Source organism: Malania oleifera, chromosome 5 (genome assembly GCF_029873635.1).
Source record: "Malania oleifera isolate guangnan ecotype guangnan chromosome 5, ASM2987363v1, whole genome shotgun sequence".
Taxonomy (NCBI): Eukaryota; Viridiplantae; Streptophyta; class Magnoliopsida; order Santalales; family Ximeniaceae; genus Malania; species Malania oleifera.
Window position 1 is genome coordinate 6,391,241 of NC_080421.1, and position 16,456 is coordinate 6,407,696.

A 16,456-nucleotide genomic window follows, 5' to 3' on the forward strand; every position below is an offset into this window, starting at 1 on the left:
TAAGGAATCACCGGTGGCAGTTTTGTTGAAACCGAAAAGCCGGTATATGTCCAAGTCGTTGACGAACAAGCTTTATCTTAAGCAGAAACTATATAGTCTTAAGATATCATAGGGATCATATCTGAACCAGCATATCAACGTATTCAACTAGATCATCAGTTATTTGAAGCGAGTTAATGTGAAGTTCGAAGATGAAGAAAAGACGTTGATGTTACTGAATTCCATACCTACTTCTCCTACGTACGAAAAATTGGTTACAACTTTGATGTGGGGAAAAGAAACTCTCGAATTGGGGGAGATCACAAGTGCTCTATTAGATTTTCATCAAAGGAAGAAAGTCAATGATGAGAATTTACAAGGTGAAGGGCTTGATATGAGGGGTAACTAGAAATGTGGGAGAAACAAGACCCAGAGCAAATCAAGTAACAATAAATCTCAGATTGCTGATTTGGGGTGCTTGGGCACCATCCCAAAATCTGGGTAAGTAAGTTATTTTAGGGTTTATGTGATTATTTGGTATATATGAACCGAGGAAAGGTGTTAGATGGTAATATACTGGGGTTTGAGCTGATTAAACTGGGGTTAATGTGATTTTAGGATTTGGAGTTATAAACGTCGTAGGCGTGATTTAGGGTTTTCTACTGGCTTCTCAAGAAACAGGTAAAGGAATAGACTAAGTCAGGATTTTCAAAAAAAATTTAATGTTTATTATACAGTATATGTTTCAGAAATTTATTTATGAATTAATGTAGTTTTTGGGAATACTAGTATTGAACAGAGAAAACAGATTTTATAGCATGTTATAGTATAATATGGAATAGAACTCGCTCGTGTGGCATGAGTATAAGTTTAATGTAAATACAGTATGTCAGAATATATTATATTTCATAGAATAAGTATGATTTTACAGTAATTTTTCGAAAAGATCATAAACAGTACAGAAGTTAAGATATTTATAGTATATTATGATATGACAGCCAGCGCAGATGTCGTGTAATGATAGCCGGCGCAGATGCTATGATATAATAAGTTGGCATAGATGTCGTGATCAGTTTTAATATGATAGTTTATTCAGAAATTATGAAATGTCAACTTTTATTCAGAAATATGTAAAAGCCAGATTTTATTTCATAAATATGAAAATGTTATTTATGAACAAAAATATATTATATGAAATGTATTATATAGTAGTAGAACCTGGATGGTTACGTATGTTATGAGTGCGGTACCGTTGCTAATTAGCCAGATTTGAGTGAGGATACTCACTGTGTGCCGACCCGTTAGAGGTTTAACGGAGAGTAGGATGGGCGGACCAGATTGGTGTATAACCGACAGTGTAACCACACTATTCAGAAAGTGTGGGTCGGAGGCCGATTAGCCCCAAAGTGTAGGCGATGAGTAGGATACCCTCTATGTACTGACCTATTAGAGGTTTGACAGAGAGTAGGATGGGTGGGCAATCGTGCGTAGTTATGTCATGTTTGACTTAACCTGGTAGGGCAGCCAGTGTTAAGTCCAGCCTACGGGCCGCACAACCTGAGTCATGCGGGGTTAATTCATGATTTGCAGTTATACATCCATGATAAGATTTCAGAAATATATAGATTTAACAGATGATTTAAATGATACAAAAATTTATTATGATATAGTAAGATTATGTTTAAAAGTACAGATTTTCATGCATTATTAGTTACAATTTAAAGATATATTATAGTTATATTATTTGCAGTATATGTTTATAATATGATAAAACTCACATTGCTACACACCGATATTAGTTAATTTCCCTTTATGAGAGGTGTCTCACAATAGCATTATAAATATTTCAGGAAATCCCGACAGACAAATGGAGCGAGCTCCGTGATAGAGGAGTTCGTTGGTATTACCCCAGTTGCAAGGTAAGTAATCGTGTTGGAGACAGAATTAATTTTTGGGGTATATATGTGTATATATAGAATAGTGAATCTCTGGTATTGTATATAAGTTAAGTATGTTATAGTTCTACTGCTTAGATGACATGTATGAATAAACAAGTAATTACCCAGTACCTATGGGTTCGGGTTGACTTTTACTATATTCTATGGAATCAATGTTTTTTTAGTATATGGAAAATATATATATATATATATATATATATATATATATATATAGCAGAAATTGGGGTTGTTACAGTAGGTTTCAAAAAAATCTATACTAGGTTATTGATGGAAACCTTTGGCCATTAAGCGAGCTTTGTAATGAGCTATGGATTCATCAGGATTCCTTTTAATCCTATAGACCTACTTACACCTAATAACATTTTGTATAGGATAAAGTCAAATAAGAGACCATCTAGATTGGAAAGTAAGGCACTGTATTCGTCGCTCACGACTTGTCGCCATAAGAGGTGTTGCTGGGCCTATTTGAAGGTGGAAGGTTCAATAGTGGAGGGAGTGGTGGTTATGTGAAGGTCAAAGATATGTTTTGGCTTTGTAATGTATTACGTAGCCTAATATTATAAGGGCGAGGTTCTGCTAGAATTGCAGATGAGGGAGAGGATATCGGAGATAAGATACTTACCTAGGAAGGATTGGATGCATCCGACAGTGGAGGCATGGAAGAGGGTCCCGAGGATGAAATGACCTAGTGTGGAGATTCAGTCTGGTAAGAAGAAGAATCACCACGTGAAGTAGTAGTAAGAGGAGGAGGTATAGACTCAACTTGAGGGATAGAGGTGACAAACAATTGGAAGTGATTAGGAAGAGATATAGGAATATACACTTGAGTTGATTTGGATAACCAATTGGTGGAGGAGGGTAAGATGAAAGATGACGCGGGGTGAGATTTGTTATTCTGAAAAGGAAAAGTGTGCTCCACAAACACTACATGTCTAGAGATGGAGATTTTAGGTGGAGGGATCAAGGCACATCTAAGCATGATGTGGAGTTGAGTAGCCAGCGAATATACAAGGATGGGACCGTGGTTGGAGTTTGTGAGAGGTGTAAGGTCGCAACCATGATAACAAAGACAACCAAATATTTTCAAGGATAAATAATTAGGTGATTGCTAAAAAAGATGAGAGAAGGGATATTGGGGACGTGTTACTGGAGAGGGCATTCAGTTAATGATGTAGGGACCCAAATACAAAAAATAAATAAAGAAAAGAGAAAGGAAATTAAAAAGGATAAAACAATAGCGCTTGTTGATGAGGCTCCATTTCTCGTCGACGAAGTCTCTTCTGTTGCTTGGCGATGAGACGCAAGGGCCCGTCAACAAGGAGATATCGAGAGATTTTCAGGGATTTTGAAATCTCAGGCTCGTCGATGAGGTTACTTTCTCGGCGACGCATGCCCTTCTTCGGCTCATCGACAAGAACTCCAACTCGTCGACGAGGCTGGCTGGGTTAACCTAGTTATAAATAGAATATTCATTTATTCCATGCTAAGTTATCTCCATTCTCTCTCTCTCTCTCTCGCTCTCTCTCTAGAACACGAACCAACCCTCTCTCTTTCTTTAAGGTTTTGAGTCGTCTGTTGCTGGAATCAACAATCCGACAACACTAAGTGGATTAGGAGGAGAATCTTTACAGTTATAGCGGATCCAATTTTCAATCTGAGGATTTTCGTGGTTTTCCCTAAAATCGAGGTAAGGATTTGATTTCATTTTTGGTTTGGTATATATGTAGTAGTTGAGATTATAGTGAAGTATTGCTCTTTGATTTTTAGGTTTCGAGGATCCCATGTCGTTGTTTTGGGGCAATTCGTTCGTGTTTCAATTTTCAGGATTATGGTAAGGAGATTTGTTTACATCAGTATTTTTAGAAAACTGAACAGCTAGAAAGATGACTTATGTCTTTATGCACATTTTGACTACTTATTTACAAAATTTTACAGGGTATAAATGTTGTTTCTTATGATTTTACGATTTTATGGTTTTTGGAAAAAATAACGGTTTTGGTATATGAACTCCAAACTTTCCAAAACTACTTTATTTATTTTAAACCTAAAGTAGGAGTTGCTTGATACCCATGTTTGCTGTCCAAATGGTATTTTTCGAATTATATATTGTTTATAGCGGATTTTGACGAAACGAGCATGACATATGATATGAAATGGAACATACTAATCTGCATACTTGTAAATGAATTGTGAAAACTGAAGTTCCATCTTGTTATCTGAAAATGTGGAAAACAGGTGTCGATTAATCACCAAACTTTATATGTAAAAAGGATTGAACCGAGAGCGTTTGTGCCAATTAACACCACTGTCTGACAGAAAGAAAGAATACATGAAAGATTGCATGATTACGATTGGGAAATTACTGGAATTGCACAAGTTGTGATGTTTTACTGTAAATTATATATATGATTGATTGGGACACAACTTGTTACTAAAGGAGTTGAAAGACACTTCAAATGAGTTGAAAGACACTCCAGCTTATCTGAAGCTTTAAATAGTTTGAGGCGCAGTTCCATTGCTAATTGAGGTACAGTGCGACCACACATGTGAATCAGTGTGGGTATCGAGATAGTCAGCTTGCAGGAGTGTATGAGGCCACTGATGAAATAATGGACCAGGTGGGGCAGCCGGACTATATCTGTGATGCTTGACAGTGCCTACACGAATAGTGTCCTGTCAAAGTTTGTTAGTGCACAACCCATGCCATGAGGTAATTAGGCATATTTCTAAAAGTTCTAAAGCTGGTCATTGTCCTAAATTTTCATATACAAGATTTAAAAATTGAAATGGGCAAAGTCACAGGGTTGAGTACCGTGTGGAGGAAATAGTATAGTGTATGGGCCTGTACCCTACCCTAACCTTGGGGACTTTCGCTTGTAATGATGCTGGATTTTGTTTATATATCTCTTATAGTACTGTATTATGAATGTGATATTCTGTAATTGTTTCTAATTGGAATAAACTCATGTAGCCACGTGCTGATGTAATATCTTCAACCTTATTAAGAAGTGTCTCACCCCAATCTTACAATCTTTTTTTTCAGGTCCTACAGGACATCAATCATAGTCTTCTAGAGGGACTTTGGCGCGTAGAGTCTTGTTAGTAGACATAAGTTTTTGTATTAGTACTAAAGGTGTCACGACCTACTCATTTTCCATAATTTTTTTATAATAATAATATCAACGTCATACATTCCAGCTCGACAAGTCGCCATCCACCTGGACCCGTGGGTACCAGGGATACATCAGAACACAATCGGAAGCCTAAGCAGCAGGAAATATATATATATTCACAATATTGTAAATACAAAACATCCATAATTTTACAACATATACCAGAGCCACTACATTCACCGTATTTCCATATATACATCTAAAAAATAAGACCTAGGGACATTTTCCCAAAAATCGAACTGTCCCTACAAAACTTACCCTTCAAAAAGGGCAGATACACAGCACTAGCTCAGCGGGGCTTTTCCCACTCTCCTATCTGGGGCTCCTGAAAAGTTTATAAGAGTTAGGGGTGAGACACCTCTCAGTAAGGGAAATAAACTAATACCAGTGTGTGGCAACATGAGTATTCTGTGTTCTACATATATCATATATAACATATTCAGTACTATTTATCAAATCTGGGAAAACATATGTATATCAAAACATGGAAGAACATACTGCATTTCATAAGCATATCTCATCTCATATCATAATAATAATAACATAAAAACATTCCTGGTAGGTTAGCTGGTTGTTGTCATGTATTACCCCCACATGATTGGGTTATGTGGCCCGAAGGCGGGACCTGACAATGGTTGGCCGACCACTGCCAAGTCAAACAGTAGTTTGTAGGTCCGATGGGTCTGCCAGACCTGGTCTGTACACCAAGGGTGATCACAGCACACTTCTTTAATAACCACATCGACCATCCAATCTTACACCTCTCTGTACAGCAGCGTTAACACAAATATCATGATCACGAAGACCATGGATACATAGCAACGGTACCGTGCAAGTGCTAGCCTAAACCAAGCCAACCAGGTTTTGATATCATATACATATATTAAAATCGTGGTACATGAATATCTCATACCATTAATTATCAAATCAATCATATCATTTGCATATATTTGTATATCATGAAAATCATTGGCCCGTACGTCGGTATTACACATTTTATCATAGCTCGGCCCGTACGCCGGCAAAACATAACATAGCTCGTACACTGGCAAATCACAGTCACATAGCACGGCCCGTATGCCGGCAAACATAGCACAGCCCGTACGCTGGCAAATCACATCACATGGCATTGCCCGTACGCCAACAAATCACGTAATAGCACGGCCTGTACGCCGGCAAACATATCATAAAAATCTCGGCCCGTACGCTGGTTTTCCATCATAAAAATCCATATCATTCACATTCCCAAAAAGCAGTATTTCATATCATTTATACTCATGCCACACAAATGGATTTTCACATATTCAACATACCATCATTTTAACAATATTCTCCAAAACATAAATCTTACATATAAATATATTTATTTTCCGGAAACCAAATGATACATATATATATACATGCGTTTTCTCAAAATGAACTAGGTTAGTTTATCCCCTTACCTGATTCCTAGAAAGCCCCTAATAAAACGGTCCCGCACCCGCAGGGTTCCTAACTCAATACCCTGAAAATGAAAACTCTCAATATTAAGTTCAGTATTTTCATATGTACAACATTTTCTATAACTATCACTAAGTCAAATTCGGCTTAAAAGCCTTACCTCAACTTAGGGACGATTCCCTATGTTCCCAATTCAACACCCCTGGAAACAACATTGCCCAAAATTAAAGTTTAGTATTTCTAAGCGTATAACACTTTTTTCAATTGTCATAAATCCAAATATTGAGTAAAAGGCCTTACCCTGGATTTGGGATGGTTTCCAACTTGCTTTCACCAACGATCCGCTCCAGCAGATTTAGAGAGAACTTCCCTAAGAGAGTCGTGGTGACTTCGGATTCTTGATCCGGCGTAAATATGACCCAAAAATGATGAGAGAGAGAGAGAGAGCACCGAAGAGGAGAGAGAGAGAGGGAAAAGGTAGCTTCGTTTGTAAGTTAAAAATTCAGATTTTTCTATTTATAGACAGGGGATTTCGTCGACGAGACACGTCACCTCGTCGATGAGTCCTTCATTAAATTCGTCGATGAAATTTAGGCTGCCCCAGAACCTCTCTCAGTATTTTCTCGTTGACGAAGTCCTGTGTTTATTGACGAATTTTCTTATGCACTCGTCGACGAGGCCCTGTATTCGTCGACGAGTCCTAGCAATTTCCTTGAAATTATGGTTATCCCCCAAAATGCAATGTCGTCGACGAAGTCTACGGCCTCCTTCTATTTCTGTTTCTATTTCTCTCCCTCTTATTATTAAAATCATATCATTCTTCAGGTCACTACAAAAGGGATGTATTACGGTTTATGTTTTAAGTATGTATCTTATGTATTGAAGAATATAGATAGAGCTCTGGTATATGCCTAATAGAACCTTGTAAAAATGTTTATGTTTTCCGTTGTGCATGAATACAGATATGTATAAGATACACCCATTTGTCCTTGTTTAGGGCGGGTTTTTTATGTATGTTTATCAGATATAGGTATAACGTATGCGTAGCAGCACTTGGGCTCGTATAAAGGACCGAGGTGTTACAGCATGGTATTAGAGCACTTAACCAATCGGAAGTGTGATGCTATTCATACTGCCCTGTTAGGGGTATACTTAGAACTTAGGTTACTAGGTTCTGTAGTTTAGAATATGTCAAAAGTATAGGAAGAGGATAAGACCTTGAGTTTTGCTTGTTATACCTGGAGATATAAATCCATTGGCAAACTTCTGTGCTTTTTTGGATCATTTGAAGGGTTCAAAAAATCACGACAATCTATCAGTGGTTTTGTTTCTAAGTGGAAAGGTAGAACTCGAGTCAGAATGAGAATGTGAGTCATTAGGGTATGTCAGTTGTAATAACCCAAAGAATTTAAACAGAGCCTTGTCGACGAACACATGGAGTTCGTCGATGAGAAGATCTCGAGAGGGGGGTTTTGGCAGTCTGAAATTTGTCGATGAAGGATTCAGGTTCGTCGACGAACTTCCTTAAGGACTCGTCGATGAGATGACGTATCTCGTCGACGAATCTGGGGCTATAAGTAGCTAAAACCCGAATTTTTGACTGAAATTCAGCGCAAGAATATCTCTCTCTCTCTCTCTCCCTCCCTCTCTAAAACATTCCCCTCCTTTTCTCTCTTCAATCTCGACTCTGTTTCTTGCCGGATCGACGATCTGAAGCCACCACAACGCTCCTGGGGAAGTTTTCTGCAAGTCTGCCGGAGCGGATCGTTGGTGGGAGTGATTCGAATTTCATCCCAATCTTAGGGTAAGGCATTTTAGTTAGTATTTACCTTTCCCATAGTAATAAGAAATGTAGAATACAAAAAAATACTAATATTTTGTTTTGGAAGATGTTGTTTTCATGGTGTTGAGTGGGGAACCCTACGAGTGTAGGGCCAACTATAGAAGAGGCTTTTATAAACTAGGTAAGGGAAATATGCTATGCTATGACACTTTTCGAATGTTTAACAGCAGATTATATATTTATATTTACAAGCATGATGATCAGTTTATTTTTCCAGAATATTATGAGTATTATTATTTCAGTGAAATTACAGATATGAAGCATGAGATTTTAATTACACAGTTGTGTGGCCTGAGTTTATTATAGTTCAGTATGATTTCTCTATATAACTTTACAAATGTTTAGTTGTACAGATTGTTAGCAGAAGGTATGATTTATAGTATTTTTTAGAATAACATGATTTCTAAATCATAATACTCAGATAGATATACAGATATCTTAGACAGACATTATAGAGATTTTAGATAAATAGTACAGATATTACAGATATACCAGATAGAATATATAGATATTACAATTCAGATCTATAGTGTTATGAATGCTTCGAAATCATGTTAAAACAGCAAGATAAGTATATATATACAGCATTACATAGTTTCAGACCCTTGTGGATATTACAGACAGATACTGTAACGCCCCGAACCCTTAAACCCGGGTCCAGCGCGTTATACTTGATAAAATCCTGACATTCCATAATTCCATACATACGCAGCGGAAAACATAAATATAGTCTCCATACAATATATACCATAATACCGTAAAACCAGAGTATTCTATTTTCTACCTATAAATCCATAAAATCCAACCATCACCTGCATTTCCATATATACATACATTTCCAAAACATTTCAGTATTTTCACAACCATTCCACCCTTAAAAGACTTAAAACACAGCATAAATAATTACATCCAAAATATCATGAACATATACCCTATTTCTTTATATTCCTAAAAAAGACTAAATACCCTCGAGCTCCCTAAGCCCGACCTTGAGGATGTCCTGAAAAAGAAACATTCATATTCGGGTGAGACACATCTCAGTAAGGGAAGAAACATACATATTAAAACAGTGTGTGACCAACATTAGGTAAATAGATATCATTTTTATTTCATTTGAAAATCATCATATAACATTGAAATCGTTTTTTGAACCTAAACAATCACATGCAAATATTTAACCCACGAGATTACCCAAGGATAAAAGTGATTACCCGCCCATACAAGTAGTACTCGTCTGCTCTGATACTTAGGTAACCCTAAGGTTACAATTAAAACATACCAGAGCACTCACCTTACTCAGTAAGCCCTCAAGTGTTAGATTAATCTCGTACTCACATAGTTCAACAATAGTTTACCGGCAAAGACCCTAAGGATAGGGAAATCTATCCGCCCATACAAGTAGGTTCCCTCTACCCTAGTACGTTATGCAGCTACTGCCACATCTATAGCTACTAGTACACTCGCCTTACTCAGCAAGCCCTCAGGCGAAAGGTACGCCTCGCCCAATCGTAACATGTTCTACGTACATACATACTTCTAATATCATAATACATAATTATTTCTATCATTATTCAATCATACACATTTGTTCATATTCATAGCTTAACATTGCATTGCATTTCACTTTAAGTGACTCTTTCCCATTTGTATCATTCACGTTTCATATTTCATTTCATTGCATTGTCATTTAGTTACATAATATTTTCTTTTCATTCCTTCGTACTACAGCTGGTCTTTAGTCATCATTTGTTTGTCCACGTAGAAATGCGTTAGAATCTGCTAACATGGCTATCTTTCGGCTGTTTTACATTTACATGGTTGCATTTAACATACACAGGCAACGTAATCCATATCATATTTTACTCATAGTATTTTACTTATTTAACCTGCATCTCATACATTTAACATATATATATGCACAGAATCTCATGCCACACAATTTAGCAAAAAAATTCATATACATCCCTTACAAAATAAGCCAACCCATAATTATTATTTATACACTGTAAATACATTTCATTTCTTATTTAATTCATCAGAAAATGCTTTTCACTTTCATTCGTTTACTTTCACATATACCTAACTATATCGACAATCCGAGGTTCAAAAAACATAAATTTCATGACTGGCATTTTAAACCCACATGAAAACATATATACATAAATAACACATAATCATTTTTAATTCATAAAAACCTGATTTAATACATAAATTTCCCCATTACCTGAATTCTTGAACTACACCAACAGGAATCCCACACAGATGGTTGCGGCTCTCACCTGTACCCTGATTCAAAAATCCTAGTTTCATTTAAATTATTCCTAAATAAAATACTATTTAAATATTTTTTAGGGCCATAATTTTCAAATTAACAGTTATACCCGCAAATTTAACTAATTTGCCAAATTTCCCAAATCTCACTCTCGCTTCGGAGTGAGGCCTAGAAAACCCCAATTAGAAGTTTACCTACGTCAAAATGACGACAATCACGATTAGAACCATGTGGTGGTACCCAATCGTCGATTTAACCGCATATTTATAGAGAAATTGGGAAAATAGGGAAAAGTTACCTTTCCTCAGGAGCAGTGTCTAAGCCATTCCCACGATAAATTTACTCTAGTAGAAATGTCGGTGGCGGAGTCAGGAATCCAACAGCACCTTCCGTTTTCCGATTCGCCGCAAACTCGTTGAGAAATTGAGAGAGAGAGAGAGAGAGAGAGAGAGAGAGAGAGAGAGATGGAGACGGAGTGAGCAGCAAAGACTGTACAGAGACTTGGAGAAGGATGAGAGACGCTGGCGCAAGAAGGATGCAAATTCCAATTTGCATTCTACCTTTCAGATTGCATTAAATGCAATCTTATCAAACTTACTAATATTATTATATCAATATTATATATATATATATATATATATATATATATATCCATTATTTTTTTTCTCTTAAATCCAATGTAATAATGTTTAATTTAATAATTAATTAATTCAATTAACTAAATTAATTATTATTGTTGTTATTATTTTTATTATATATATATATTTTATTTTCCACACTATTCTTTTTATTTGTTTATTTATTATTTTATCTAATTTTTTTATTATTTCAATCATTTTAATTTTTTGGGTCTTTACAGATACAGTTTACAGAGCACGGTACCATTGCTAACTCAGACACGTGTAACCACATAACTTAGATAGTATGTGAATTCCGTCTAATCGTGCAAGAAAAATTGCAATCTCCCCAGTATGCTGGGTTGAGGTAGTTGGTTAGACGAGATAGAGGTGAGATTGCCCTGAGAGATTGCAGTGGCCAGATTGTTATAGATTGGCGGATGTTAGAGATACAAATTGACTTACCTGGTAGGCCAACCTATAATGACCCGAATCAAATGGTAGTTAAATAATAAAAGAAAAAGGATATGGAAACCGGAAACAGAAGGAGGCCATCGACTTCGCGTATGACATTGAACTTTGGAAGGACTAATGGAAAACGGGGGGATTAGTAGGACTTCATCGACGAATACAGGGGATTCGTCGACGAAGGCTAAAGAGAATTTGTCGACGAACACAGGGGCTCGTCGACGAGAAAATACCAAGAGGGGTTTTGAGTCAGCCTGAATTTCGTCGACGAATACATGATCTTATCGACGAAATTTGCGAAGGACTCGTCGACGAAGAACGAGCTCGTCGACGAAATCCTCTGTTTTATATATACGAAAATCCGGATAATTTAAGCTTCTCAAAAAAGCTAACACACTCTCCCTCTCCCCCTTCGGCTCACTCTCTCTCTCTCTCTCTCTCTTCGTTTTTGGGCTATTTTTACGCCAGATCGACAATCCGAAGTCACCACGACGCTCCTGGCGGAGTTCTCTCCAAATCTGCTGGAGCGGATCGTGGGAGAAAGTTAGTTGGAAATCATCCCAAAGTTGAGGTAAGGCTTTTTAAGCCATATTTGGTCTTGCACTAGTTATAAGAAATGTTGTGTGCATGAAAATACTGAAGTTTAATACTAGAGGTTTTCAGTTTCAGGGTATTGGTCAGGGAACTCCTCAGGTGTTAAACTTGAATGCTTTTGGGTAAAAACTTTCTACTCAATATTTGGGTTTTTGGCAGTTGAAAAAAAATGTTGTATGCTTCAAAATACTGAACTTTAATTCTGGAATTTTTCATTTTCAGAGTATTGAGTTAGGAACACTGTGGGTGGGGGACAGTTTTATTAGGGGCTTTCCAGGAATCAAGTAAGAGGGTAAACTAAACTAGTTTCTATTTTTGAGAAAATGTTTATATATATATACTTATCATTTGATTTATGGAAAACGTATATGTTTACATATGTATGTTTTATATTTGCAAAATATTGTGAAAATGATCATATGTTGAATATGTGGAAAATCTCTTGTGTGGCATGAGTAAAAATGTTGTGATATACTATTTTCTGGGAATATGGATGATATGGATTTTTTTTTTTATGATGGAAAACCGGCGCACTGGCCGAGATTTTTATGTGATTTGTCGGCGTACGGGCCATGCTATGTGATGCGATTTGCCGACGTACGGGTCACGCTATGTGATGTGATTTGCTAGCGTACGTGCCATGCTATGTGGGTGAGATTTGCCAGCGTACGGGCTGTACTATGTGATGTGATTTGCCAGTGTACGGGCTGTGCTAAAATGTGTAATACCGGCGTACGGGCCGATGATTTTCATGATACATGTATATATATGCAAATGATATAAATGATGAGAAAATGAATGATATGAGATATCTATGTATCATGATTTTAGTATATGTATATGATATCAGAACCTGATTGGCTTAGTTTAGGCTAGCACTTGCACGGTATTGTTGCTATGTGTCCATCGTCCTCGTGATAATGATATTTGTGTTAACGCCGCTGTACGAAGTGGTGTGAGATTGGATGGTCGATGTGGTTATTTTCAAGAAGTGTGCTGTTATCGCCCCTGGTGTACGGACCAATCTGGGTAGACCCATCAGACCTATAGGCTAGACTATTGACTTGGTAGTGGTCGACCAACCATTGTCAGGTCCCGCTTTCGGGCCATACAACCCAGTCATGTGGGGGTAATACATGACAACAGCCAGCTTGTGATGACCCAAAAATATATATATATGATTAAAGTACAATAATAATAAAATAATAAAAATAGTCATTAAGTTAATATCAATACAGAAGTGTTTTTCTGTAGGATCCTTGATTCCATGTTTGATGCCTAAGAAAGACCTTGTCTTAGCGAGTGCTCAGAGACCATTGCGGCTCAGTCGCTCCCTGGAGGTCAGCCTGGTCAAAATGGAATTTCATAGGATAAACAGGATAGACACTATTTGTACACGTAAATAAGTATATATATACATAAAATAGTGTTTTGACAGACATAATTTGTAGAAATACATAATAAGATAATAATAATATAGGTATCATATGTGGGGCCCACAAGACTATGTGGGGTCCACATGAGTCCCGGAGCCACAAGACACTGTTTATATACGTAAATAAGTACATAAAATAATGTTTTAACTGATATAATTTGTAGAAATATATGATAAAATAATAATAATATAGGTATCCTATGCGGGGCCCACAAGACTGTGTGGGGCCCACATGAGTCCCGAAGCCGTATGGAGGTTTACACGAGTCTCGAAGCTAATTAGGATGCATAAAATCGTATAAGAATTATTCGAGTTACGTAGGATCCATTTGGGTCTCGAAGTTGTGTGGGGCCCACAAGACCGTGTGGGGCCCACATGAGTTTTCAAAATTCAAATTAAATTCTTGTTCAAAAATAAATAATAAAATAAATAAATACTAAAAATAGTTTAAAAGTAATAACAATGATAATAATGATTAAGAAAAATAATAAAATAATAAAATAATTAATTAACTAATTGATTAATTAATTAGGTAAGTAATTAATTAAGAATTTATTTAACGGGAATGGTGGCAAGCACTCCCACATGGCCTCCATCCCCATCCCATACTCAACCCATACCTTGCCCATCCTTTGCCCATTTTTTAATTTTTAAAATTATAATTTCACCCATCTCCCCACACTTTTACAAATTCCATTTCTTCCCCAAAATTTTCCTATAAATAGGGAGCTCTCAACCTTCATTTTTCACAACAATTTTCCAAGGAAGAGAAGGATTAGTGAGTGAAAGAATTTGTGGTGGAGAGAGAATTTTTGAATAAATTCTCAATCACCCACTTTTTCCGATCTCATTTCTTAAAGATAATTATTGTGTTCGTAGCACACGGTAAAAGAAGAAGGTAAGTAAATTTTGATTATGTTAGTTTCTTTTTATTTTAAATTCATACCCGAACTTATTTTGTACGTAAATTTTAATTATGTTACTTAGTTCCACAAAATTTCCATGAGTTTATTTTTACGCATATTTAATTATACCAGTTCTACCTTTAATATACTTGCATCTATTTTTGGGTTAAGAAATGTTCCAATCCCCTCGGGTAAATTTTCAGCATTTCTTTCTATTCAAAAATAAAATTATATATATATTTTTAACACAAAAATTGTGTGGCATGAGTTTATTTTTACGTTACATTTTTTTATGTAAATATGAGTAAAGATAAGATTTTCACGATATTATTTTAAATTGCATAAATTATAATAAGATGATTTTCAAACCCCTTATGGCAACGAAAGTTCAAAGTTACAGATGCTCGGTACCGCAGTTTAAAGTTTATACGGATCAGAGTGCACCCACACTGTTTACAGAGTGGTTATTTATGTTAGTGGATTTCTCCTGAATGCACACCTGGTTTAAGTCCAGGACTTAATAAGGAAAATCTCACTTAAAGTTTACGTACGTTGATTTAGTTTGGTCGGCCAGCCAGCTAAGTCCAGTCTTCGGACCGCACAACCCAGTCATGGGGGTAAACATGACTTACGGCAAACAGGCCTAAGGGTGGTTTTTACAATATATGTTTATACATATTTAATTACGTGTACAAAGTTACTGATAATTTGAAGGAAAAGTGTAAGTTTACGTGAAAAGGATCATTTTGGTGCTTATATGACGATCTAAGGAAAACGTATAAGGAAAAGTATATGTATGTTTATCATTAAATATTTTTACAGTTTTAAAGTTAAAAGTTTAATAGCAGTTATAGTATATGATTTAAAAATTTACTGTTGAAATTGATGACAAAAGTTTTATGCAGAAATTTTTAAATTTATGTTTATTCTAAAAGAAATCTTGAAGTTATAGTATTCATTATTGTTTTACGAAATTCTTTAAAAACTCATTTTGGCCACACACTAATAATAATCTTATTTACTTACTGAGCGTCGTCTCATCCCAATCATATTTTATTTCAGATAACTCTGAAGGACATGTCGGGAATCAGGCTTAGCAAGCATGCGGGTGGGGGATTAGAAAAATAAAGATTGATTAGAAATATTAGTATGGTTTCAGATATTTATGTTTGTGTAATTTTCCTTCTTTTGAAATAAATGATTGTAATATGGAATATTAGTGCTCTGGTTTAATAAAAATTGAGTTTATTTGCTTCCGCTGTAAATTAGTAGTAAAAAGTTAATATCCCAGGCCCCTCGGGGTCGGGGTGTTACACAGCTAACCTACCAGGATGGTTTTTATGATATTATTATTATGATATGAGATGAGATATGTTTAAGAAATTTAGTATGTTCTGCCATGTTTTGATGTACTTATGTTTTCCCAGATTTAATAAACAGTATTGAATATGTTATGTATGGTATATGTAGAACACAGAATACTCATGTTGCCACACACTGGTACTAGTTTATTTCCCTTACTGAGAGGTGTCTCACCCCTAAATCTTATTAACTTTTCAGGAGCCCCGGATAGGAGAGCGGGAAAAGCCCCACGGAATTAGTGTTGTTTATCTGCCCTCTGCGAAAGGTAAGTTTTTGGTAGGGATAGTTAGGTTTTGTGGGATTTGTCCCTAGATTCCATTTTTGGAATGTATCTATGGAGAGATAGTGATTGTAGTACTCTGGTATGTTGTATTGCACATTATGATGAGATGTATATGATTTTATACTTT